The 24,190-nt window shown below is 47.0% G+C and overlaps 2 long non-coding RNA genes across 5 annotated transcripts in view; both read right to left on the reverse strand.

The window, feature by feature from the left end:
- Window positions 1–8,965, reverse strand: part of LOC102129824 (uncharacterized) — a 75,960-nt gene extending 66,995 nt beyond the window's left edge. For all 4 annotated transcript variants that reach the window (XR_010578418.1, XR_012418932.1, XR_012418931.1 and 1 more), the window contains exons 1-3: window positions 8,767–8,965; window positions 5,007–5,118; window positions 972–1,084 (exon numbers count right to left, since the gene is read on the reverse strand). This is a non-coding gene — a long non-coding RNA (uncharacterized lncRNA). The remainder of the gene's footprint in view (window positions 1–971; window positions 1,085–5,006; window positions 5,119–8,766) is intronic.
- An 11,640-nt stretch (window positions 8,966–20,605) lies between these two features.
- LOC141407788 (uncharacterized) lies at window positions 20,606–22,645 on the reverse strand. Its single transcript, XR_012418354.1, has 2 exons — window positions 22,473–22,645; window positions 20,606–21,668 (listed from the first exon to the last, which is right to left on the reverse strand). It is a non-coding gene; the product is annotated as an uncharacterized lncRNA (long non-coding RNA).
- Window positions 22,646–24,190: the final 1,545 nt, after the last annotated feature.

Genomic DNA, 24,190 nt, shown 5'->3' on the forward strand with positions numbered 1-24,190 from the left:
GACACTGTGACTTCATTATGATGCTATGTTTACGCAGATCAAATTGTTCCTTGCACCTGCTGGTTACATACACATACTCTACAGCAATGAAATTGTTGTCCCATTTTGGTAACATGCGTTCTCACCAGAGTGAGATGATATCTGAGTGTGGTTTTGATTGACTTCTCATGAGGATCAGTAATGTTGATTCAGAATCTTTAATCTGTGCATCCATCTCAGGTCTTCACGTCCTTTGCCCACTCTCACACATCAAACTGAAACAAGCTCACAATAACCTGGCAAACATCACTAACCACAAGCAAAATGTAAAACAAAAACCACACTTAGACACCATCTCATTCTAATTGGAATGAGTGTTACAAAAAAAGAAAAAAAACATTGAAAGAAAGGGAAATGCTGGTGTGTTTCCAGAGACAAAGAGAGACACTCTTCTCCACAGTTCGTGAGAAGGTAATCTAGCACACACACTACAGAAACCACTTGGATGTTCTTCCAAACCTTAAAAGACTCCAATTACCATTTCTTTTTTTTTTTTTTTTTTTTTTTTTTTTGAGACGGAGTCTTGCTCTGTCCCCCAGGCTGGAGCGCAGTGGCCTGATCTCAGCTCACTGCAAGCTCCGCCTCCCGGGTTCAGGCCATTCTCCTGCCTCAGCCTCCCGAGTAGCTGGGACTACAGGCGCCCGCCGCCTCACCCGGCTAGTTTTTTGTATTTTTTAGTAGAGACGGGGTTTCACCGTTTTAGCCAGGATGGTCTCGATCTCCTGACCTCGTGATCCACCCGTCTCGGCCTCCCAAAGTGCTAGGATTACAGGCTTGAGCCACCACGCCCAGCCTCCAACTACCATTTCAACCAGCAATTCTACTACTAGGAATACACTCAAAGTCATTGAAATCAGGACACCAAAGATAGATCTACCCACCCATGTGTATTCCAGCACTTTTCCTAAGAGCCAGTGTAAGCATCAACCTACCTGCTTATCCACAGACGAAGGGAGAAAGAAACTGTTCCACATGTTCACACCGGGATACTCTTCAGACAGAAAACCACAATGAAATCATATCATGGGGAACCACACGGTTGCACCTGGAGGAGATGGTGGTAAATTAAATGAGCAAAGGGGGAGAGAAACAAACCTTGAGTCATCTCACACATGCAGAATCTGAGAAACTATCTCAAACACCTGACGAGCACAATATCGGTTTCCTGAGATTGGGGGAAAAGAGGGGTAATGGGCATGGATTGTAAAAGGGTACAAAGTTACACATCAATGAGAGGAAGAAAATTCTGTTGTTCTATTCCACTGCAGGGTGACCAGGGTTAACAGTATCGGCACATCACTTTCAAAGCAGCTTGACAGAATACTGAAGGTTCTCAGCATAAAGGAATAAACAATTGGAAAAGGTAACAGAAACACTAAGTACCCTGATTTCATCATTCCATAATGTATGCATGGGCCATAACGCCCCACTCTACCCTCTCGTTCTATTGTTTCTTTACTATGAAACACATTTGCTGAAAGAAATAGAAATACGCACTGCTGATTCAGGTGGGACCATGAAGCTCCCTGAGTTTCATCCTCTGCAATCCTGAGACATCCAGACTACATCGGACACATCACATTTCCTGATTTCAAATTTCATGGAAAAGCTAGGGACCCACTTCCACATAGAGCAGTGGAACACAAGAGAGGACCAAGAAGTAAAACCACACACTGAAAACTATCTGATCTAACACAAGATCCACAAAAGTAAGCAAAGGGAAAAGGACACACTATTCAATCAATGGTGTTGAAATAAGCAGCTAGCCATGTGCAGAAGAATAACACTAGGCCCCTACCTCTCACCAGACACAAAGAGGAACTCAAGATGAATAAAACATATAAACGTAAAAACTCAAACTATTAAAATCTTACTAAAAACTTGTGAAATATCCTTCTCCACATAGGCTTTGGCAAAGCATTTAGATGGCTAAGTCCTAAAGAGCAACAGCAACAAAAACAAACACTGACAAGTCAGACCGAATACCTGAATACCTGAAAGAGCTGCTGCACAGCAAGAGAGACTACAACAGAGTAAACAGACAGCAACAGAGAATGGGAGAACATGTTCCCGAACTGTGCATCTGACCAACGTCTAATATGCAGAATCTACAAGGACCTTCAACAAGTCAACCAGGAGAATAAACAGAAAAAGAATATCCCATTAATAAACAGGCCAGGGATGTGAACACACACTTCTCAAAAGTCGATGTACAAGCAACTAACAAATAGGAAAACATGCTCAAACTCACTCATTACCAGAGAGCTGCCAATCAAAAGCATGATGAGATGCCATCCCTCGCAGGTCACAAGGGTGATGCCCACACAGACAAGGAACACACGCTGGTGAGGCAGCCGAGAAAACGAAATGCTGGTGCGTTTTGGTGGGGATGAAAACTAGTACAGACACCAGTGAAAGCAGATCGGGGATTTCTCAAAGAGCTGCAAACAGAACTACCATCTCACCCAGTAAGCCCACTCCTGTGCATCTACCCAAAGGAAAATCAATCCTTCTATCCAAAAGACACAGGCACTCATACGTTCATGGCAGTATTATTCACATTTTCAAAGATATGGAATCAACCTAGCCATCAACAGTGGATGAGAGGCCGGCACAGAGGCTCACACCTATAATTCTAGAACTTTGGGAAGCTGAGGCAGATGGATCACTTCAGTCCAGAATTTAAGACCAGTCTGAGCAAAATGGCGAAATCCCATGTCTATAATACAAAAATTAGCTGGATGTGGTGGTGGGCACCTGTAGTCCTATCTAATCCGGCGGCTGAGGTGGGAGGATCACCTGAGAACAGAAGGAGGAAACTGCAGACCACTGGAACTAAGGCCCAAATAGTAAACCAAACGCCACATGTTCTCACTTATAAGCGGGAGCTAAACTTTGAATAGACTCAAACATAAAGAAGAGAACAACAGACACCTGGAATGACCACCAGACCAATCAAAAATAGGGGAGAGGGAACGTGTGCTGAAGACCCACCCTGTGGGCCCTCTGCTCACTGCCTGGGTTATGGGGTTGTCGGGACCCCAAGTCTCAGCGTCATGCAATCAACAGATGTAACTAACTTGCATATGTACCCTTTAAACTATAATAATAAGAGTAGAAAGCACTAAAAGAAAAATCCAAGGTTAGAACCAAAGAAAATAATAAATGAAAAAACAATCTGTAGTTATTCGAACAATCCATGACTGTCACAAACACAGAACGAGGACCTAAGTGACAGAATGAGGCAGCCAAATACTCTATTCAACATGATATGTAGGGAACACAGTTTTCAAAACCCCAAAAAGATACAATGGGAAAGTGAGTCTGGTTCAATTATTGATTTTGAGAAAACTGAATATCCACAGGAAAAACACTGAAATAGGACCCTTACAATGCACGATACACAAAATCAACACAAAATGAAGTAAAGATCTAAACTCAATCTTGAAACTGTAAAGGTCCTCTAAGAAAACATAGAGTGGGGGCCGGGCGCGGTGGCTCAAGCCTGTAATCCCAGCACTTTGGGAGGCCGAGGCGGGTGGATCACGAGGTCAGGAGATCGAGACTATCCTGGCTAACATGGTGAAACCCCGTCTCTACTAAAAATACAAAAAACTAGCCGGGCGTGGTGGCGGGCGCCTGTAGTCTCAGCTACTTGGGAGGCTGAGGCGGGAGAATGGCGTGAACCCGGGAGGCGGAGCTTGCAGTGAGCCGAGATCACGCCACTGCACTCCAGCCTGGGAGACACAGCGAGACTCCGTCTCAAAAAAAAAAAAAAAAAAAAAGAAAACATAGAGTGGGTGTATATTTTAGGAAACCCTGTATCTATGCAAACAGGCTGCAAAAGGTAAAAAAGCATAACACTAAAAAAAAAGTAGGAAAACTACACCCATAGACAATGCAAGGCTTGGCTCCGTGTGTGTGAGTGTGTGGGCGCGCACGCGTGCAGGCACACGCATGTTTGTGTGCTTTGTGGAAGTGGGGTGTTGAACACAAAAGTCACTGCTAACGTACGCAACTATAACCATGTGAGACTAGGTACACTTTATAAATTCTACAGGGAAAAGAAAACAATGAAACAAAAAAAGGAATCCTAAAGACTGGGAGAAATGAAAAAAAAATCCTAACCCTGAAAGAGGTTATTATCTAACACAGACAATAAACTAATATGACTAAGTGAAAAACAACAAGAACAAAAACAACAAATATCCAAGGTAAAAGGATCTAAATAGACCTGAGAGAAAAGAAAGCAGGAAATTGACCCACAGGTAACAGTTCCTCAATATCACTAATCCTCACAAAAACATGAATCAAAACCATACTCAGTTACCATCTAATTCCACCTAGAATGAGTAATACAAAAGACAAAAATCAAAACTGTTGAAGGCAATGGTCAGTGTAGACTTGCAGAAAAAAAAATCTTCTACACTCTTTGTGGAATGAAAGTTACTATACACACTACAAAAACTTTTGGAAGTTCCTTAAAAAAGTAAAAGGTAGGCTGGGCGTGGTGGCTCACACCTGTAATCTCAGCACTTTCGGAGGCCGAGGCAGTAGGATCACCTGAGGTGGCCGAGGCAGTTGGATCACCTGAGGTCAGGAGTTCGAGACCAGCCTCACCAATATGGTGAAATCCCGTCTCTACTGAAAATATAAAAATTAGCTAGGCGTGGTTGCAGGTGCCTGTATGCCCAGTCACTCTGGAGGCTTAAGCAGGAGAATGGCTTGAACGCAGGAAGCAGAGCTTGCATTGAGCCGAAATCGCGCCACTGCACTCCAGCCTGAGCGACAAGAGCAAGACTCCATCTTTAAAAAATAAAAAACTAAAGGTAAAAGTACAACTGCCACTCCAGCTAACAATCCCACCACTGGGTACACGTTTAGAGAAAATGAAATCCCTGTGTTATCTGCCTTTTCATGTGTCCTGAAGCACTAGTCACAACAGCCAAGATGCAGAATCAACCTACCTGTCTATCCACAGATGAATGGATAAAGGAACCACAGTATATATACACAAGGAAACACACATCAGCTGTAACACTTCAGGAAATCATGTCATCTGCAACCACTTGGAGAAACCTGGAAGACAATTAGGTAAAATGAAACGAGTTTGCTAGGGAGAGACCCACGCTGCATGACATCAGACATACGAGGAAATATGTCTGATGTCATACAGGAAACTATTTTCCTGTATGAGGATGAGTCTAGGCAAGGTGGTTCATGTGTGTAATCCCAGCACCTTGGGAGGCTGAGGTGGGCAGATCATCTGAGGCCAGAAGTTGGAAACCATCCTGGTGAATATAGCAAAACCCTGCCTGTACTAAAAAATACAAAAATTAGCTGGGCATGATGGCACACACTTGTAATTCTAGCTACTTGGGGGGCAGAGGCACAAAAATCACTTGAACCTGGGAGACAAAGGTTGCAGGAAGCCAAGATCATGCCGCTGCACTCCAGCCTGGGCAACAGAGCGGAACTCTGTCTCAAAACAAACAGAAACAAAAACAAAAAAGTCCCAGTTAAGAAAAATGTCCCAGGCCGGGCGCGGTGGCTCAAGCCTGTAATCCCAGCACTTTGGGAGGCCGAGACGGGCGGATCACGAGGTCAGGAGATCGAGACCATCCTGGCTAACACAGTGAAACCCCGTCTCTGCTAAAAAATACAAAAAAAACTAGCCGGGCGAGGTGGCGGGCACCTGTAGTCCCAGCTACTCGGGAGGCTGAGGCCGGAGAATGGCGTGAACCCGGGAGGCGGAGCTTGCAGTGAGCTGAGATCCGGCCACTGCACTCCAGCCTGGGCGACAGAGCGAGACTCCGTCTCAAAAAAAAAAAAAAAAAAAAAAAAAAAAGAAAAATGTCCCAGTATACTCTCTGCTTATGTGCCTTATTATAGACAAAAACATTGAAGAAGTATAGGCCAGGCGCAGTGGCTCACGCCTGTAATCCCAGCACTTTGGGAGGCCCAGGTGGGTGGATCTCCAGGTCAGGAGATTGAGACCATCCTGGCCAACATGAAGACACCCAGTCTCTACTAAAATACAAAAAAAAAAAAAAAAAAAAAATTAGCCAGGCGTGGTGGCACACACCTTACTCCCAGCTAGCCCCAGCTACTCGGGAGGCTGAGGCAGGGGAATTGCTTGAACCTGGGAGGTGGAGGTTGCACTCTAGCCTGGTGACAGAGCAAGACTCCATCCAAAAAGAAAAAACAAAAGTGTAAATACACAATGTTAATATTAACATGGGGCCACAAACAGCCCTGAACATCTAAGGAATCCTGAGAAATACAAACTAAGTTGGAAGAATCACAATTCCTGATATCAAATTGAGTTTCAAAGGTGTAGATAGCCAATATTCCAATACACATGGTCGTGTGATTTGCCACTGTGCTCCAGCTTGGGTGGGGGTGACTTGTCTCAAAAAAGAAAAAGATTGGCTGGGCGCAGTCACTCACGCCTGTAATCCCACCACTTTGGGAGGCCGAGGTGGGCAGATCACGAGGTCAGGAGACCGAGACTATCCTGGCTAACACGGTGAAACCCGTTTCTACTAAAAATACAAAAAATCAGCCAGGCGTGGTGGCGGGTGCCTGTAGTCCCAGCTACTCTGGAGGCTAAGGCAGGAGAATGGCATGAACCTGGTAGGCGGAGCTTCCAGTGAGCTGAGATCGCGCCTCTGCACTCCAGCCTGGGCAACAGAGCGAGGCTCTGTCTCACAAAAAAAAAAAAAAAAGAAAAAGAAAAAGAAAGAAAAAGATGGGGAGAAAATAGTAGGGAATCACAGAAGTGATAATTGATTGTTATCAAACACGAACACAGAAAAAAAAAATACCAAACAGCATGAAAAATGCATATCCAAACTAAAATTGGGCAAAAAATCTCAATAGACATCGCTGTATAAATGACATAAAATGCACAAACATGTAAGAAAAAACAAAAGGTCCTCACATTATTATTCATCAGAAAAGAATGTACTCCAAAACCACATTCAGATACCATCCCACACGTATCTACTGGAATACATGTTACTGAAAATATCTTAAAAATTAAAAAGAATGCTGGTGTGGATTTGGATAAAAGGGAAATCTTATACACTATTGCTGTAAAGATAATTTAGGATACACACCATGGAAAAAAGTTGTAGGCCACGTGCGGCGGCTGACGCCTGTAATCTCAGCACTTTGGGAGGCCAAGGCAGGAGGATCACCAGGTCAGGAAATCGAGACCATCCTGGTTAACACGGTGAAACCCCGTCTCTGCTAAAAATACAAAAAATTAGGAAACCCCGTCTCTGCTAAAAATACAAAAAATTAGCCAGGCGTGGTGGCGGGTGCCTGTAGTCCTAGCTACTCAGGAGGCTGAGGCAGGAAAATCGCTTAAACCTGGGAGGTGGACGTTGCAGTGAGCCCAGATCACACCACTACACTCTAGCCTGGGTGACAGAGTGAGACCCCGTCTCCAAAAAAAAAAAAAAAAAGTGGTAGATTCCTCAAAAAACTGAAAACGCAACTACCATATGATCCAGCAATCCCACTACTGGGTATACCTCCAAAGCAAACGAAAACCGTATCAGAGATCACAAAGCCTCAATGGGGATAGGAGATTTTCTTCATTAAATGGTTCTGAGAAAACTGATGTTTTTATGAAAAAGAACGAAATAAGACCCTTCTGGTATAGAACACACAAAAATCAACTCGAAATGGATTGAAGACCTAAACACAAGACCTGAAATTATACATCATCATCAAACGTCTGTAAGAAAAACGGGGGTGGGGTATGGCGGAGCCCTTAGTTTTGGGACAACTTGCATCTAGGCTCACAGGTTGGAAACGGGAAAAGAAAAAAACGAGGAAAAAAAAAAAAAAGAAAGCAGACGGTAAAACCTCGTCGAGAAGGGAATGGCTTGTGAATATATTTATTTTTTAAATTGGGAAAGCAAATCACAGGTAACAAAAGCAAAAACAACCATGTGGGGCTACATTCAACTGGAAAACTTCTGTACAGAAAGAAAACAGTGAACCAAATGAAAACCAATCCTACAAATGGGGAGAAAGTTTGGGGGAAGTATGTATCTCCTAAGGGATTGTTACAAAAAATACGCAATACCTCAACAGTGCTCAACAGCAATAACAAGATCATCAACCCCAAAGTTGGCAGGGCCCAGCACAGACATTTCTGCACAGGGGAGACAACACTGAGCAGCATGGACAGAACCAGGTCCTCAGCATCGCCATCACCAGGGGCAACTCCCCGTCAGGCTCACACCCGGGTGTCCCTCCCTCCCGGTCAGGTGGTCGTGATCAGACAGACAGAAGGGGACACAGGCTTCCCTGAAGGCCAGGGGTGGGGGATGAAAGAGTCCCAGACACGATGGCGGGAAGGCAAATTTAAAAATTCATCAAATCCTGGAGGCAGCTGGCCTCTTTCTTCCTCCGTCTGAGGCCTGGCCAGGAGGCAGCCAAACACCAGGCCTGGTCCCAACTCCCACCTGGGCCGGGCTTCCCCTTCCTCCTGGGGCTTTCCTCTCTCCCCATCTATACGGGACAGGTTCCCTCAGAAAAAGTCCTCGAACCCTAAAAATACCACAGTCTGCTATACTTGCCACCCTCAAAAGCCCTCCGGGAACAAAACCCATGGTAAAACAAATACCAAAATACTAGAAGAGAAAGAGGAAAACTATGGAGAAGAGGAGAATACAGGGAACGTTCCAGAAAACAAGCTTCTGTACTCACCGTGTAGAAAAAAAATGCCCGGGAGAAGCTGAGTTGCACGCAGCTCCCACCTAGGCAGTCAGGGCCACAGGCAGGAGCTGTTTCCTCCCCAGGACAAGTCTCCAAATCGTTCCCAAACCGCAGCGGTGCCTTCTCAAGCGGATCCTGAAAGAGCCAGAGATGCTCTCCTTCTACTCAATATGGACGCCACGCCACGCACAACACGCAGCGGCTGTGGTGAGAACACGCATGCGCACCACGTGGGGGCAGAAAAGGCTGTTTCAGCGCCCCCTGCCAGTCACAGTGCACAGTGCAGGATGATCAGCCTCATGGTCGGCATCACCCCAGGCCAGTCTAAGTAGGGTAGAAGTGTGGGTTGTGGGACACCCGGGAGCAGGAACTCCCCAACCTATGAATGTGGACCTCCCCTTGTGAAGCTCCTTTTTTTTTTTTTTTTTTGGACAGGGTCTCACTCTGTCACGCAGGATGAAGTACAGTGGTGCAATCACCGTTGACTGCAGCCTCAACCTCCCAAACCCAAGTGATCCTTCCATCTCAGGTTTCTAAGTACCTCCGAATCTGGTTGCTCCATTGTTGGGTGCATATGTATTCGGAATAAGTAAGTCTTCTTGTTGGATTGTACCCTTTATAATTATGTAATGGCCTTCATCATCCTACTTAATTTTGATTGTTTTAGAGTCTGTTCTATTTAATTTTAGAATAACAACTCCTAGCTGGGCACGGCGGCTCATGCCTGTAATCTCAGCACTTTGGGAAGCCAAGGCAGGTGGATCACCTGAGGTGAGGAGTTCAAGAGCAGCCCGGGCCAGGCGCGGTGGCTCAAGCCTGTAATCCCAGCACTTTGGGAGGCCGAGACGGGTGGATCACAAGGTCAGGAGATTGAGACCATCCTGGCTAACACGGTGAAATCCCATCTCTACTAAAAAAAATACAAAAAACTAGCTGGGCGAGGTGGCGGGCGCCTGTAGTCCCAGCTACAGTGAGCTGAGATTCGGTCACTGCACTCCAGCCTGGGCGACAGAGCGAGACTCCATCTCAAAAAAAAAAAAAAAAAAGGGCAGCCTGGCCAACACGGTAAAGCCCCGTCACTACTAAAAATACAAAAATTAGCTGGGCATGGTGGGACACACCTGTCATCTCAGCTACTCAGGAGGCTGTGCCAGGAGAACCGCTTGAACCCGGGAGATGGACGTCACAGTGAGCCGAGATCACGCCACTGTGCTGCAGCCTGGGGGACAAAGCAAGACTCCGTTTCAGAAAGGAAGGAAAAAAAAAAAAAAGAATAGCAACTACCGGGCCAGGTATAGTGGCTTATGCCTATAATCCCAACACTCTGGGTGGCCAAGACAGGTGGATCATTTGAGCTCAGGAGTTTGAGACCAGTATGGGTAACGTGGTAAAAATGCATCTCTACCAAAGAGTAGGAAACTTAGCCTGGTGTGGAGGTGTGCACCTGTAGTCCCAGCTACTGGAGAGGCTGAGGTGGGAGGATCACTTGAACCTAGAAGGTTGAGGCTGCAGTGAGCCATAATTACAACACTGTACTCCAACCTGGGCAACAGAGTGAGACACTGTCTCAAAAAAAGAAAAAAAAATGAAGAAAAAAAAAATAGTGAGTCCTACTGTTTTTTTTTTTTTTTTTTTTGGATTGCATGGCAGATATTTCTCCATCCCTTTACTTGGAGCCTGTAGATGTTGTCACGTGTGAGACAACTCTTGAATATGGTTGAGTCCTGTCTTTATATCCAGCATATCTCTGATCAAAGATTTAAATGCAAGACCTCAAACCACAAGAGCTCTATGAAGAAGAAAACCTAGGAAATACTGTTCAGGACATCAGCCCAGAGGAAGAATTTACAACTACGTCCTCAAAAGCAATTGCAACCAAACCAAAAATTGACAACTGTGACCTAATTAAACTAAAGAGCTTCCACACAGGAAAAGAAACTCAACAGAGTAAACAGCCAGCCTACAGAATGGGAAAAAATATTCACAAACTGCATCTGACAAAGGTCTAATATCCAGAATCTATAAGATACTTTAAACAAATCTGGAAGCAAAAAGCAAACAACCCTGTGAAAAACTGGGCAAAGGATGTGAACGGGCATTTCTCAAAGGAACACATACAATCACCCAGCAAACATAGGAAAAAATGCTTAACATCACTAATCATCAGAGTAATGAACATTGAAACCACCATGAGATACCATCTCACACCAGTCAGAATGGCTATCATCAAAGGAAAAAAATAACAGATGCTGGCAAGGCTATAGAGACAGGGGAACACTTATACCCTGTTGGTGTGATTGTAAATTTGTTCAGCCATGATGGAAAGCAGTTTGAAGATTTTTCAAAGAACTTAGAAAAGAACTACCATTCAACCCAGCAATCCCATGACTGGGTATATCTGCAAAGGAAGATACGTCATTCCAAAAAAAAAAAAAAAAAAAGACACTTGCACCTGTATGTTCATCACGTGAAGGGACAAGTACTGAAAATCCACCTATTGCGTTGTACCTGGGTCCTGCGGAATCATTCATACCCCAGACCTTAGCGTCATACAATATCCCCACGTAACAAACCTGCACATGTACCCCATGAATCTAAAGTGAAAGTTTTTGAAAATCTCATGGGATTCATTGGAGGAATTATCAAGTTGAGTCCATCCATGCCCCATTCAAAATCCATACCACATTCAAAGCAGAATGAAAGGAGGATACTGAAGGTTCTCACCACAAGAGAACAAACAATGGGAAAAGGCAACAGAAACACTAAATACCCTGATTTCATCATTCCACAGTGTATGCATGGACCATAACGCCCCACTCTACCCTCTCATTGTATTGTTCCTTTACCCTCTCCTTGTATTGTTTCTTTACACTCTAACCTCTCATTGTATTGTTCCTAACACATTTGTTGAAAGAACTATAAATACATGATGCTAATATTCACGTGGGACCATAAAGGGCCCTGAGTTTCATCCTCAGCAATCCTGAAATATCCAGACTACGTCGGATATATCACACTCCCCAATTTCAAATTTCATGGAAATGCTAGGGACGAACTTCCACACAGAGCAGTGGAATGCAAAAGAGGACCAAGAAGTAAACCCACACACTGAAAACTCTCTGATCTAACACAGAATCCACAAAAGTAAGCAAAGGGAAAAGGACGCCATATTCAACCAATGGTGCTGAAATAAGCTGCTAGCCATGTGCAGAAGAATAACACCGGGCTCTTACCTTTCACCAGACACAAAGAGGAACTCAAGATGAATGAAAGATTTCAACATAAAAGCTCAAGCTGTTAAAATCTTACTAGAATATTTGTGAAATATCTTTCTTCACATTGGCTTTGGCAAAGCATTTAGATGGCTAAATCCTGAAGAACAATGGCAACAAAAACAAAAATTGACAAGGCAGACCTAATATCTCAAAGAGGTGCTGCATGGCAAGAGAGACTACGCACAGAGTTAACAGACAGCGTACAGAATGGGAGAACACGTTCCCAAACTGTGCATCTGACCAATGTCCAACATGCAGAATCTACAAGGCCCTTTAACAAGTCAACCACGGGAATAAACAGAAAAAGAATATCCCATTAATAAATGGGCAAGGGACGTGAACACACACTTCTCAAAAGTCGATGTGCAAGCAACCAACAAATAGGAAAACATGCTCAAACTCACTCATCAGAGAGCTGCCAATCAAAAGCATGATGAGATGCCATCCCATGCAGGTCACAAGGGTGAGGACCACGCAGGCAAAGAACACACGCTGGAGAGGCAGCTGAGGAAAAGAAACGCTGGTACGCTTTCAGGGGGATGAAAACTAGTACAGACACTGTCGAAAGCAGATTGGGGATTTCTCAAAGAGCTGAAAACAGAACTACCATCTCACCCAGTAAGCCCTCTCCTGTGCATCTACCCAAAGGAAAATCAATCCTTCTATCCGAAAGACACAGGCACTCGTATGTTCATGGCAGTGTTATTCACAATGTCAAAGACACGGAATCAACCTAGCCATCAACAGTGGATGAGAGGCCAGCACAGTGGCTCACACATGTTATTCTAGAACTTTGGGAAGCCGAGGCAGGTGGATCACTTCAGTTCAGAATTCAAGACCAGCCTGGACAAAATGGTGAAATCCCATCTCTACAACTGCACAAAAATTAGCTGGATGTGGTAGCGGGCACCTGTAGTCCTATCTAATCCAGAGGCTGAGGTGGGAGGATCACCTGAGAACAGAACATGGAAACTGCAGGTGACTGTCATAAGTGAACTGAGGCCCAAATAGAAAACCAAATGTCACGGGTTCTCATTTATAAGCAGAAGCTAAATTTTGAATGCACTGAAACATAAAAAAGAGAACAACAGACACCTGGAATGACCACCAGACCCCCCCCCAAAAAAAGGAGAGGGAGCGTGTGCTGAGGGCCCACCCTGTTGGCCCTCTGCTTGCTGCCTGGGTTACGGCGTTGTTGGGACCCCAAGACTTAGCGTCATACAATCAACAGATGGAACTAACTTGACTATGTACATTTTAAAATAATGAGAGTAGAAAGCATGAAAAGAAAAATCCAAGGTAATGCTGGGCACTGTGGCTCATGCCTGTAATCCCAGAACTTTGGAAGGCCAAGGCGGGCAGATCACAAGGTCAGGAGTTCGAGAGAACCCTGGCCAATATGGTGAAACCCCGTCTCTACTAAAAATACAAAAACTAGCCAGGCATGGTGGCGGGCGCCTGTAGTCCGAGCTACTTGGGAGGCTGAGGCAGGAGAACTGCTTGAACCCAGGAGGTGGAGGTCACAGTGAGCTGAGATCGTGCCACTGCACTCCGGCCTTGGCAACAAAGCAAGACTCCGTTAAAAAAAGGAAAAAAAAAAAAGAAAAGAAAGAAAAAATCCAAGGTTAGAAGCAAAGGAAATAATAACTGAAAAAACAACCTGTAGTTATCCAAACAATCCATGACTGTCACAAACAAGAAACGATCACCTAAGGGACAGAATGAGGTAGCCAAATACCCAACATAACATGATATGTAGGGAACACACTTTTTTTTTTTTTTTTTAGACGGAGTCTTGCTTTGTGCCCCGGGCTGGAGTGCAGTGGCGCGATCTCGGCTCACTGCAAGCTCTGCCTCCCGGGTTCACACCATTCTCCTGCCTCAGCCTCCCGAGTAGCTGGGACTACAGGCGCCCGCCACCTCACCCGGCTAGTTTTTTGTATTTTTTTTTTTTTTTTTTTTTTTTAGTAGAGACGGGGTTTCACGGTGTTAGCCAGGATGGTCTCGATCTCCTGACCTTGTGATCCGCCCGCCTCGGCCTCCCAAAGTGCTGGGATTACAGGCTTGAGCCACCGCGCCCGGCCCCGGGAACACACTTTTCTTTTCTTTTTTTTTGTTTTCAGATGGAGTCTCACTCTGTTGCCCAGGCTGGAGTGCAGTGGTGTGATCTCGGCTCACTGCAAGCTCCGCCTCCCGGGTTCATTCCAGTCTCCTGCCTCAGTCTCCCGAGTAGCTGGGACTACAGGCGCCCGCCACCCTGCCCGGCTAATTTTTTGCATTTTTACTACAGACAGGGTTTCACTGTGTTAGTCAGGATGGTCTCCATCTCCTGACGTCGTGATCTGCCTGCCTCGGCCCCCCCAACGTGCTGGGATTACAGGCGTGAGCCACTGTGCCTGGCCTTACTGAGCACATTTGTTAAAAGAACACAATGGGGAAGAGAGAGTCTGTTTAATAAATCATTCTGAAAACGGAATATTCCTATGCAAAATAATGAAAGAGAAACCTTATTGTGCAAGATATATAATAATGCACTCAGTAGTAATTAAAGACATATAATACAAAACTTGAAACCCTCTTCTATAAGACACAGGGTGTGGGTATATGTACGTCAACCTGGATCTACACTCACAGTTTACAAAACAACAAAGATAAAAATGAGGGGAACAAAACCCTTATTAACACAGAGTGGCATGCTCATGATTTTCTTGTTCTTGATCAGTTACCAACATCACAGGCAAAAAAAAATTATACACATGTGGGACTACACCAAATTCCATGTCTTGTGGGCAAGGAAGAAAACAATAAATAAAATTTTAAAAATCCAAAAAAAAAATGATAAGAAAGTATGGGAAAACATGCAGCTGATGAGCAGTTCTTTTCAAAAAAGTGTAAGCAACTGGCCGCGTATTGTGGCTCATGCCTATAATCCCAGCACTTTGGGAGGCCGAGGTGGGTAGATCAACCTGAGATCAGGAGTTCAAAACCAGCCTGGCCAATATGCTGAAACCCTGTCTCTACTAAAAATACAAAACTTAGCTGGGTGTGGTGGTGCACGCCTGTAATCCCAGCTACACGGGAGGCTGAGGCAGGATAATCACCTGAACCCAGGAGGCAGAGGTTGCAGTGAGCTGAGACTACACTACTGCACTCCAGCCTGGGCAACAGAGCAAAACTCCATCTCAAAAACAAAGAAACAGACAAAAAAAAACAAAAAGCATAAGCAACAAACACTACCAACAGGCAAAAAAATGAAACAAAACAAAATGAAAGAGAAACTACTGACCTAACCAACATTAGGAGAGGAACCTAAATAAACTTTTCAGCAAATAACACATAAAATAATAACAAGTTTACAAACACTTGGTTAAAATAAGTAATGACAAAATTATGTAAACCAGAACAACTCAAATACCATGTCACTCTAACTAGAATGAATATTACCAAAAATGTAATACCTGAAAGACAAACACTGGTGAGGATTTCCAGAGTGGGGAAGTTTCATCCACACTTGATAGGAATGTAAGTTAGTATACATGTCACTAAAACCAGTTGGATATTCCCCGAAAAATTAAAAACATAACCATCATTTTATCTATCACTTTCAGGCTAACCACTCTCATGCTAAAATACATCAGAAACCACCAAAGACCCTGAATATGCAAAGCAATCCTAGAAAATACAAACTCCCTTGCAGGCCTCACATTCCCAGATATCAAATCACTTTTAAGAGCTATCCTTATTTAAAAAATGAGGTAGTGGCATAAAAATGGACATGCACCCACCTATGGACATAATTAGGCAGCCAAAAACTAAACGTAAATGAGTATGCAGTCAACACATTTTTCAAAAGAACACCTAAAAGACAAAACATTTGGAAACAGCCAGTCTATTCAATCAGTAATTCTGAATAAACTAGCAATCTACATAAAAATGAATGAAGTAGGACATTACTGTTGCAAAACACACAAACATTACCTTGAAAGAAATAAAAGACCTAAACAAAAGTCCTGAAAGCATGAAACTCCCAAAGGAAGACACAGCCTGAGCTTAAGTTTAGGCAAACCCAAATAAATCTATGTTCGCAGGATGTAAAAGCAAACAAGAATTAGGAAAAAAAAAATAGAAGGACAGCGCTCACTTTCAATAACATGAGTTGAAAGTTCTTTTTTTTTTTTTTCCTGGACCTTAGCTAACAAAAATAATCACTGCAAACTTAAAAAAAAAAAAAAAAAAAAAAAAGACGTACACACACACACACACACACACACACCCCGAAGAAATACCGCACAGTAACGAAAACAATGCACCAACCAACAGTGAGAAGACATCCTTCTGACAGAAAGGACATGATGAGAAATCCTGTATCTGAAAGGGGTTGTTAACTGACATGCAGCAGAAACCAACACTACTAAGGAGCTAAACACAAAAACTCAAGTATCCCAGTCAAAACTGGGCTTAGACCCTGAAGAGACATTTCTGAAAAGATAGGAAATCCACTAGCAGGTAAAAAATTTGGTTCTCAATATCACTAGTCATCTCAAAACTGTAAATAAAAATCACACTCAGATACCAACTTACTCTAATTAGAATAAATATAACCAAATAAGAGACCACCATTTCATCTACAAATTCCAATAGTGAGTATATGCTTAGTGAAAATGAAAACAGTATATTGAAGCAATAGGTTTAGGGAAGCACTACTCACAGTAGCCAAGGTATGAAAATCAACCAAATCAACCTAACCTGTCCATCAACTGATAGAGCAATGAAGGAACTTCAGCACACAGACACAATGAAATATGCCCCATCCCTAAAAATTCATGGCCTGATGTCATTTGCAGCAACCCAGATGATCCTGGAAGACATTAAGTTAAATGAAATCAGCTAGGCAGAGAAAGACAAACAGTTATCTCATTTCAACCATGCGGAAACTAAAAGAAAGAATCTAATCGAAGGTGAAGGTACAATAGTGGTTACCAGAGGCAGTGGGGAGGAGAGGGAATGGGCAGTCATTGGTAACAGGTGCAGAGCTGCGGTTCAGGGCAGGAGTGAATTCTGCTGATGCGCTCCATAGCAGGGTGACTGGTGGTACCAATATGGCAGCCTCTGTTTTAATATAGCTAGAAAGAAGGACACTGAAGGTTCACAACACATAGAAATAAAAAGTACACATGGGAACAGACACGACAAACACGCTGATTCCATCATTCCTCAATGTATACAAGTAGGAAAAGATCCCACCATGCCCCCTCATTTTGGACATGTATTACAAAACAAATTTTAAAACTGGAAATAAGCAATACTAACATACACACAGAACCATCAAAGTCCCTAAAGGTCTAAAGCAGTTCTCAGAAATACGAATGTGGCTGGAGGCCTAACTCTTCCCAATGTCAAATTATATTGAAAAGCTATGGGGCCGGGCGCGGTGGCTCAAGCCTGTAATCCCAGCACTTTGGGAGGCCGAGACGGGCAGATCACGAGGTCAGGAGTTCGAGACCATCCTGGCTAACACGGTGAAACCCTGTCTCTACTAAAAAATACAAAAAAAATAGCCGGGCGAGGTGGCGGGCGCCTGTAGTCCCGGCTACTCGGGAGGCTGAGGCAGGAGAATGGCGTAAAAACCCGGGAGGCAGAGCTTGCAGTGAGCTGAGATCCGGCCACTGCACTCCAGCCTGGGCGACACAGCGAGACTCCGTCTCAAAAAAAAAAAAAAAAAAAAAAAGAAAAGCTATAGTTATCTAAACAATACGGGAGTCATAAAAATAGAACCATTTGCCGATGGACACAATTTGGCAGCCAAGAAATGAACCTGAATATATAAGTCAACACATTTCTCAAAAAAGCCCCCAAAACACAAAATGGAAAATGGCTAGTCAATTCAGTAAATGATTTCGAGAAAACTGGAAATCCACATACAATAGAATGAAATAAATTCTTTGTGTTCCACGCCACACAAAAATCCCATTCAAAATTTTTTCAAAATCCAAACAGGACACTTGCAAGTATAAAACTTCCACGAGAAAACTTAGGGTGAGCATTACCTTTTGGAAACCTGAACCTACACGCATGTGCAAATAGAAACGATGCAAATAGAAAAGAAGATGAAAGAAACACAGAAGGAAAACACTCACTGCCACAGGAATGAATCCCAAATTAATTTTTCTCTTGATTGGACAAAAAATCACTACCAACAAAAGGAAAAGTAAACGCGTCAGAACACAAAAAAACTGAAGAGCTTCTTCACGGGATTTTTTTTAAAGGAAGCAAAACAGCAGGCCTCCTACAAACTGGGAGAAAATGATAAGTAATCACATATCTGAGGGAGGTTCATATTGAATATTCACCAGAAACACAGTTTACTAAGGAAGAAAAAACTCTCTCTCTCTCTCTCTCTCTCTCTCTCTCTCCCCCCCCCACCAACCAAAATTGGGCAAATAACCTTAAAGGTCACTTTGGGTAAGGACACATGAAACTAACAGGTAAAAGAGTGGGTTCTCCACATCACTGTCCCCTAAAATACCTCAAATAACACTGGAGCCCTACCTGTCACCACACAAAAATTAACTCAAGATGAACGAAAGAGTTCAATGGAAGACCTCAAACTACAAAAATCCTACAAGAAAACATGGAAAATAATCTTCTCCACATGGGCTTTCCCAAAGCATTTACACGGCTCAGCCTCCAAAAGCAATTCAAGAAGCAGCGAAATGCACACGTTGGGTCTAAAGATCCACAGAGCTGGGGCACAGAAAAGAAACTGCCAGCAGAATAAACACACAGCCACATGACGGGAGAAAATGCTCCCACGCTATGCATCTGAACAACTGCTAACAGCCGAAATCTACAACAAGAACCTTAAGTAAGTCAAGATGCAGAAAAGAAAAAAAAGATAGGGGGAAAAACCCCAAATGAAACAAACCCAAATAATGTAAACGGAAGGGAAAAAATGAAAATGGAAAGTAATGAAAGAGCTCTTCCTGCTGAGGGACGGTGGCAGGGAAGTGGCCAGGGGACACGAGGCTGGATATATCAAGCTGGCTGCCCCAGACATGACTCCCTGTGACCCTGGATTCCTCTCCCCTGACCCGAGTCTCCAGAAGCCACAAGCACCTTCCCCCAAGGCCCTCAAACTTGCTGGGCTCACATCAAGCACCTGGCCTGGGTCTTCCCTGCCCAAATCAACCCTCACCTGCCAATGTCTCTTCCTAAGGGAGCCTCCGCCAGCCCCCCTCCCAAGCTCATGGAGCTCAGCTCTGGGGATTACAGCAGCCCACAGTGGCCCCGGGGCTGTCTCTGTGGGACTCTTGGATGCCACTCACCACTGAGCTCAGACAGCAGGAGAGCAGAAGCTGGGACAGGGCCTTCCCAGCAACGGAGAGCCAGGGGAGGGTGCTCTGGATGATCTGGTCCCCACAGCTCCTCCAGAGGCAGATGCCCTTGCCAGTGTGGGCACTGGGCCTGCTCTGTCCAACGGCCCTGCCCACCCTGGTGGGACATGGAGCCTGGAGTTCTTGGCTGGCTAGATGCGTAAGAGGATGAGGGGTGCTCTTCCCAGCCTGCGCGGCAGGCACCAGGGCTGAGGGCAGTACTGTCCAGTCTGCCTCTATCCCTCAGCCAGGTGAGGCAGGGGTAGAGGGAAACCCCCAGATTCTTCGGATTCTGCCTGCTTGGCCTTTGGAGCAGGCTAGAGGTGGGACCTGGGGCCTCATCCTCTAAGCGCTGACTGCAGACCGACTCTGCCATATCATGGCAGCATCCTCTCTCTTCTCTCAGCACAGTCACTCCTTCTCCAACAGCATTGGCAGGGCCTTGTCTTGGCGCAGAGCTCACTCAGGTCCATCTCCTGCAGCCTCTCTCATGGTTGCCAGATGTGGTCCCCATACTGGCCCTTGAGAGGGTCCACTGCGCAGTTGAATGCAGGCTCCGGGCCCAAGGAATGGAATTCAGAGGAAACCGTTTGTGGACACAGGATCTTGAGAGAGGTTGGGCTGTCCCTGACTGGGACTGCATCGTGGAAGGCTTCAACTGGGTGAGAAGGGACCCAGAGATGCACCTGCCTTCTTCCTCAGCTTGCAGCTCTCCAAGTCCCATCTGTGCTTAGCCCACAAGAAGCAGAGGTGCAGACAGGCCCAAGTTCAGGTGGCTACAGGTCAGTAGGTGCCAGGGAGTTCAGCTGGGAGGCTGGGACAGTGACAGCCAAGGATGGGCAGTGGCTAGGACAGGAGCCTGGAACCTGGGCGGCCTCTCGACATCTCCATCCCTCCTCGTCCTCATTTTGGAGGACAGAGGTGCTAAGGTAGGAAGAAGGTACTGAGGGCCCAAAAGGAAAGTAAGGTGCAGTGGCCAGGCTTGGGTGACAGGAAGTGGCAGCTGTCTCAGCTCTTTTGGAAACATGGCAACTGGTTTCCCAGTCCTAAAGTGAGGGATGCTGGCCTCATGCCTTCTCAGGCCAGGACCCTGCAGTGAGTGTGTGTGGCCAGATTCAGATGGTGTGTGGCCTCTGCTGGCACTGTCTGGGGACAACAGAAAAGAGTACTGGAGAGTGGACATGGGAAGATTCTGTTTAATTCAAGAAAAGGGAACTTTCACAAGCACCCTTGCTGCCCTCCCAGGCCTGCCAGGACGGCTCACAGCTCCAGGTGGGCACCCCAAGCATCTCAAAGCCACAGAACAGCCACAGCAACGTCCCCTGGGAAGCAGCACCACCTGCCACTTGCTTTGGCTGTGACCTGCATCTCGGGCCTGCTCTCTGTGCATCTTGGATGGAAAACAGCTGGGAAAGAGGCCACGCTCTCCTCCCGGCAGTGTGGCCCAGTGGGAACTGCATTAGCCAGGCACTCACCGGCTGCCTGACCTGCTCAGGAAGAGCAGGGGCCACACGCCTGATCAAAGGCCTCTCCCCAACCCCTCTTCTCCCTTGGAGACCAGGACCCCGGAGTCGCTCTCTGGACATCTGGTCAATAACCCTGTGGACCCCAGAGCTTCTTTCAGACCCTGCTGCGGCACTTGTCCATCTCCACGCCTTCTCTGCTGCTTCCCTGCTTGACTTCAGCATCACAGAACATGGGTGTGACTGGCATGAAGGGCAGGAAAAGGTCACCCCCTGCCTGAAGGTGAGGAGGAGGTCCCTAGGCAGGTGCGTGTCTGCAGCACAGAGAGACCAGTGCTCACCAGGCCTAGAGCTTGGCATACTCAGGGACCTGGGGGATGGGTTCATGGAGTCAGGTTGTGGAACAAGTGGGGCCTTGTCATAGCAGGGGATGGGGAGCTGTCCTGGGCTTGGCCTTCAGTCTGGTGGAGATGAACACCTCAGGCTGTGCAGTACCTGGCCCTCAGTCTGTCAGAGAGGAATACCTCAGGCTGTGCAGCAGCTTCAGCGTCATCCAACACCACACTGCCCTGGCAACACCCGCCCACAGTGGCTTGGAGAAGATGTCCGTGTCAGCCCCTGGGCTATGGGCCAGCGTCTGCCTGAGACAGGACTCCTGGGAGGGGCTGGCCATTGTCTCTCCTGACTCAGTTGCTCTCAGCTCCCTACTGTGCCATTGGGTGCTCTCAGGACAGATGTTTCCAGGACAGGTTCTTCTACACAAGAGGTGTTACCTCCTGGGCCTGGAGTCACAACATAGACAAGAAGGCTTTTGGACACCTAGGCAGGGTCACTCTGCACACATCTCACCAATGAAAAATTATCATTAGAAAATGCATCAGCCTTCCTTGGTGACCCAATTGTCTCTAGGGAGGGCCTCACCTCTATCTCCCACTCCTCTCTCCACATGATACAAGAAACAGAAGCAAGAGCATAAAAAAATGAAGAGGAAGAAGAAAATGATAAGACGAAGAAAAACCAAACTGGAAAAAGAAATAGAACAGGCAAGGGAATCAGGAGGCCTATTATACCTTTTGTCCCCTCCCCAATACATGAAATTTTAAAAAGTCCAAGACTATCCCAACAAAAAACAAGCAAAAAGATATGCAAATAGTCACACCCAAGCTTTGTTAATAATGACACAATGGTGCCACTCACGCTTGCCTCAGGCCCCAGCAGGAGGAGGGCACCCTCCAGATTCTGCAGGAGAAGCAGGGAAGACTCCTCCTTTCCCTGGCTGCGCTGCATTCACAGCTTCCTCCCCAGATAGCGCCCCCAACCCACTCTCCTCCGTGGGCAGTGGATGCCCCAGATAGCACACCCAACCCGCCCCCCAACAGGCGCAGCAACGCCCTGGATAGGGCCCCCACCCCCACCCCACGGGGTTCTTGGAACCCTGGGCCCTGTCCCCGTCCCCGTCCCCCGCGGAAATTCTTGCCACTTTGGGATGCCCCTGTTTGGAGAGACACGCACCCTGGAGGGGAGCCAGGGAATCTAGGAACCCCCACCCCCAGCTGGGGTGCAGGAGCTGCTGGACAGGTACTGACCTCCGTCATGGGAACCCAGCTCCTTCTTTGGCCTCGCTGCTTTTTTTCCGAATCTTGCCTCAACTTCTCCCTGGAACCCTGGGCGCCTGTCCCCAATCCCCAGGAACTTCTTGCGGCTTTGAGGTGCCCCGGGGGGAGAGACACGCACCCTGAGTGGGAGCCAGGGACTTCATGACCCCTCCGGGTCGGGCGCAGGGGCTGCCGGAAAGAAAATGATCTCAGTCCGGGAACTTCCAACCTCTTCGACCTCGCTGCTTTTCTTCCACGACCCGCCTTAACCTCCTCCTGGAACCCTGTACGCCTGTCTCTGTCCCCTGAGGGACTTCTTGTCACTTTGGGGTGCCCCCTGGAGGAGAGACACGCACCCTGGGTGGGAGCCAGGGACTTCATGACCCCTCCGGGTCGGGCGCAGGGGCTGCCGGGAAGAAAATGATCTCAGTCCGGGAACTTCCAACCTCTTCGACCTCGCTGCTTTTCTTCCACGACCCGCCTTAACCTCCTCCTGGAACCCTGGACGCCTGTCTCTGTCCCCTGAGGGACTTCTTGTCACTTTGGGGTGCCCCCTGGAGGAGAGACACGCACCCTGGGTGGGAGCCAGGGACTTCATGACCTCTCCAGGTCGGGCGCAGGGGCTGCCGGGAAGAAAATGATCTCAGTCCGGGAACTTCCAACCTCTTCGACCTCGCTGCTTTTCTTCCACGACCCGCCTTAACCTCCTCCTGGAACCCTGGATGCCTGTCCCCGTCCCCCGGGGGACTTCTTGCCGCTTTGGGGTGCCCCCTGCAGGAGAGACACACACTCTGGGTGAGAACCAGGGACTCCAAGAACCCCCGGGCGGGTCGCTTGCAGGGGCTGCGGGAAAGGCACGGACCTCCGCCTGGAGACCCCAGCCGTTTCTTCAACCTCCCCGCTTTTTGTCCGCGGCCTGCCTCAACCTCTCCCTGGAACCGTGGGCGCCTGTCCCCGTCCCCCGGGAATCTTCCTGCCGCTTTAGGGTGCCCCAGAGCGGGAGAGACACTCACCCTAGGTGGAAACCAGGGGACCCGCCCGGGTCACGCGCGAGGGCTGCAGAGAAAGCACTGACCTCCGCCGTGAGAACCCAGACTCTTCCTCGGCCTCGCCGCTTTCTTTCTTGGTCTGCCTCAACCTTCCTCTGGAACCCTGGGCATCCTTTCCCGTCCCCCGGGGAACTTCCTGATGCTTTGGGGTGCCCCCGTGGGGAAAGACACGCACCCTGGGTGGAATCCAGGGACTCCACGACCCCCCCAGGTTCGGGCGAGGGGGTGCCCCAGAAAGCACTGACGTCTGCTGTGGGAACCCAGCCTCTTCTTCGGCCTCGCCGCTTTTTTTCTGCGGCCTGCCTCAACCTCCCCCTGGAACCCTGGGCGCCTGTCCATGTACCCTGGAGACTTCTTGCCGCCTTATGCTTCTTGCCATTTCTTCCAAGTCTGTATCTACCTGCAATAGCTCATCTCTTCCACCGGGGAGGAAGGTCCCATCATCCTCTCTGTAGGAAAGAGGGCACTGATGCTTGGCAGAGCACTTCCTGGGGTCTCAAGGGTCTGCTCCAAACTCTTGCTCTCGCCCCTGTCACACTCTAGGCACCCTGGCCGCACCTGCAAACTGCACTCCGAAGTGGCAGCCCTGCCCTTCCGGTGCCAGCCCCCTCTGCCTCAGAGACCCCAGTCTCCAAGCTCTCTGGGGTGGACGCCACTTCT

The sequence above is a fragment of the Macaca fascicularis genome, chromosome 10, assembly GCF_037993035.2.
Source record: "Macaca fascicularis isolate 582-1 chromosome 10, T2T-MFA8v1.1".
In the NCBI taxonomy this organism is placed as follows: domain Eukaryota; kingdom Metazoa; phylum Chordata; class Mammalia; order Primates; family Cercopithecidae; genus Macaca; species Macaca fascicularis.